The following is a 4,376-nucleotide window of genomic DNA, read 5'->3' as shown; positions in this document are numbered from 1 at the left end:
CTTACGCCAGTTAGAATGGCAAAAATTGACAAGGCAAGAAACAACAATTGTTGGAGAGGATGTGGAGAAACCACCTACATTGTTGGTGGGAGTGCAAGTTGGTACAGCCACTCTGAGAAACAGTGTAGAGGTCCCTTAAAAAGTTAAAAATTGAGCTACCTTATGACCCAGGAATTACACTACTGGGTATTTACCCCAAAGATACAGATGTAATGAAGAGAAGGGCCATATGCACCCCAATGTTCATAGCAGCATTGTCCACAATAGCTAAATCGTGGAAGGAGCCGAGATGCCCTTCAACAGATGACTGGATTAAGAAGTTGTGGTCCATATATACAATGGAATATTACTCAGCTATCAAAAAGAATGATTTCTCAACATTTGCTGCAACATGGACGGCATTGGAGGAGATAATGCTAAGTGAAATAAGTCAAGCAGAGAAAGACAATTATCATATGGTTTCTCTCTTCTATGGAACATAAGAACTAGGAAGATCGGTAGGAGAAGAAAGGGATAAAGAAAGGGGGGTAGTCAGAAGGGGGAATGAAGCATGAGAGACTATGGTCTCTGAGAAACAAACTGAGGGCTTCAGAGGGGAGGGGGCATGGGAATGGGATAGGCCGGTGATGGGTAGTAAGGAGGGCACGTATTGCATGGTGCACTGGGTGTTATAAACAACTAATGAATCATCGAACTTTACATAAAAAAAATAAAATTAAAAAAATTAAAAATAAAATAAAAAGGATGTACACTTTAAAAGAAAACAGATCAGAACTATAACCCAATATTTCAAAATTAGCTTAAAATACATTAGGAAAATCACATAAGATACACAAACTACAAAAATCAGTATGGGAAGAATTCAAAGTGGTATGACAAATTGAGAATTAGAAACAAAAATTTTAAAAAATGAAGACTAAATTAGAAAGAACACAAATACAGTAACTGATGTCTTGGTAAGAAATAGGTTTCGGAGGAGGAACCTTTTCAAAACAAAATGAAGAAAGGAAAAAGCTTGAGACCATGACAAATATCAATGATAGGCAAAGAAGACTACCATACAGATAATAGGACTTTTGAGGAAGAAAACCAAAGAAAGGGTACAGAGCAAACACAATATAATTTAAGGAAACATTCCTAAAAAAATATTTAAAATTGCATATTGGAATAGTACAGTATGTACGTGAGACTATCAGATGAGCTTGACCAATACCAAAAAATGTTTTAGTAAAATTTTAGTGAAGTTTGAAGAAAACAAAACAAAAAATCCTTCAGGTATCTATGCGAAAAGAAAACGAGGAAAATGAAATTAGGTTACTCTCAGTCTATTTGACAGTAACATTTTATGACAGGAAAAATAGAGTAATATATTTAAGATTTTCGAGGAAAAAAATATGAGCCAAGGATTTTATATCTAGTGAAACCTTGATGTGTAAAGGGTGCAATTTGATGTCAACATGGGAAAAAAATTGTTTCCAAGTGCCCTTTCTGGAGAACCTACTAAAGAACACAGTTTAAATAACCAAAATACTTAGAGAGTCATTGACATAATGACATTATATATAAATATATGCATTCTAATTATATATATAATATGAATTATATATTTAATGCCAATAAATGTATGGATATATGTGTTTTATAATATAAAAGAGTTAAAAGAGAGAAATTATAGCTTACAAATGGCTACATTACCTAACAAAGTAGATAAAATCTTTTAAAGATGGGAGAGAATATTATAACATAGGTATAGTATAGGCAAAACATGTCTAAGTGTTTTGGTAATAATTGGTAGAGTAATATTGAATTGTTATTTTGAGGCTGTTGTTATGTTGGGCAAAGCAAATGAGTAATTATGGAATATTTGAATTCAATCCTCCTTGGCATCCTTGTGAATGAAGACTCTCAGTGTGGAAGAAAAAAGATACAGGTGTAATACAGAAGTTTAGTAAAAACCTTATAGTTCTCACTCGGCAGTGACAATATGAACTAAGAAACTCTTTAGATGTTGGATAGATAGATGATTTGTTGGCAGATAGATAGGGATTGTTAGGTAGACAGATGATAGATGACAGATGATACATAGATGATAGAGATGATAGATAGATGCTCTGTCAACTTAAATGACCTCGAAATAGTGATGAACCAATAAAAATGAACATCACTAGTGCCCAGATTTAAATTTCTAAATCTTGCAGAAATGAAAGTGACATGAAGACATTTTCAGACACAACAAAACTGAGTTTGCCTCAAGCAGAATACCCTAAAGGAAATTCTAAAATGAAAATGGCAGAAAATGATCTCAGATTAATGATGGAATTAAGAGCAGGAAATGGGTTAAATATTTTGTTGAGTTTAAAATACACATACTGAATTTAAATACATTGTACCACTGGCATATTGTTCAAGAGTGATGTAGATAAATTTAAAATGTTCTAAGGTCTTTGCATTATTCAATAGAAGGGTGACTTTACCAGTCATCGTTTGATTTTGATAACTTTAAAATGCTTTTTATAATTTCTATTATAGCTACTAAAAGAATAGGAAAAGAGTATATAATCTCCAAATGAAGAAAAAGTAACAATTGGCAAGACAGAAAAAAAAGAAAAAGAAAAGAAAGAAAAGGAAAGAAATATAGAGGGTCGTGTAAATAAAAAGCTTGTAAGAGAATAGCTTGAAGTCCAAAAATATCAGTTATTACATAAGTGGTAAGAGAATCAAATGCCTAAGGTAAGTGATGAAAAACATCAAGAGACAAATCTAAAATACAATATATGAAAAAGTTGAAAACCAAAGTGTGTAAAAAATGATGCAAACACCAGCCAAAAGAAAGTTGGTGTAGTATATTACTTTTACACAGCATGGAATTCAGGCAAAAGGCATTACTAGAGAGGTTCACTGGAAGTATATGACCATTCTGAATTTGTATACACCTAATAACAGGACCTTAAAATATATAAAGCATATATACAAAACAAATAAAGCATATATGTAAATTGAAAATTTTCCTTGTAGACTTGCAGTTTCTATTCTCTTGACCTCTGATTGATTTCTTGGGGGTTCAGAATGACTTGATAACTATTTAGCTGTGTTTGAGGGATGAGACAAGCTCAGGGTCTCCCTACTCCTCTGCCATCTTAATTCCTCGCTCTAAAAATTGAAAATTATAAAGAGATAGACAAGTACAAATAATAGATGGAAATTTTAACCAATATCTCTTAGTAATTAATAGACCAAGTGAACAAAAATCATTTAAACTACAGAGAGAAGCAGCCTTCTACAAGCCAAAGAGAGAGGCCTCAGAAGAAATTAACCTTACCAGCACCTTGTTCTTGGAACTTTACCCTCCAGAATTGTGAGAAAATTGATTTCTGTTGTTTAAGCTAAGAAAGAAAAAAAAAGTCAGATTATAGAAGAACATGACTTAGCCAACTGATCAAAGAACATATATAGTAGCTGCATACAACTATTGCAGAATATACATTTTTTCAAGCCCTTGTGACCCATATAATATTCTCCCACCAAAAATGACCATAGCTTGGAACATAACATAAGTTCCAATTTATTCCAAAACCCATATTGAAATCATATGCATTTTCTAAACCAAATGCGATTATGCTAGAAATTAGTAACAATGATAACTGGAAAAACCCCATATACTTGAAACTATGAGCACTGGGTGTTATAAGTAAATAATGAATCTTTGAACACTACATCAAAAACTAATGATGTAGTATACAGTGACTCACCGAACATAATAAAAAAATGTATTTTCAAATAACAGAACAAAAGAACAATCATAATCAAAATTAAAATAACTTTTATTTTTTTATTTTATTTTTTTAAATATTTTATTTATTTATTTGACAGAGATAGAGACAGCCAGTGACAGAGGGAACACAAGCAGGGGCAGTGGGAGAGGAAGAAGCAGGCTCATAGCGGAGGAGCCTGATGTGGGGCTCAATCCCATAATGCCGGGATCACGCCCTGAGCCGAAGGCAGATGCTTAACCGCTGTGCCACCCAGGTGCCCCAAAATTAAAACAACTTTTAAACTGATAATAAAAATATTACATTGAGAAACTTTTGTGAGATAGCTAAAGCAGTATTTGGAGGAGAATTTATAGCCTTAAATACATATATAGAAAAGAAAAGATACCATATTTTGTAATAGCCAAGATATGAAAACAGCCCAATAGACGAATGAATAAAGAAGATATGATACACACGCATGCACACACACACGCACACACACACACACACGAATACAGACACAAAAAAATGAAATCCTGCTATTTGCAACAACATGGATTGACATTCAGGGCATTATGCTAAGTGAACTAAGTCGGGCAGGGAAAGATTAATACCATATGATCT

Source organism: Ailuropoda melanoleuca, chromosome 6 (genome assembly GCF_002007445.2).
Source record: "Ailuropoda melanoleuca isolate Jingjing chromosome 6, ASM200744v2, whole genome shotgun sequence".
NCBI classification, from domain to species: domain Eukaryota; kingdom Metazoa; phylum Chordata; class Mammalia; order Carnivora; family Ursidae; genus Ailuropoda; species Ailuropoda melanoleuca.
The sequence above is the reverse complement of the archived record's forward strand: the minus strand, read 5'-3'. Positions refer to the sequence as shown.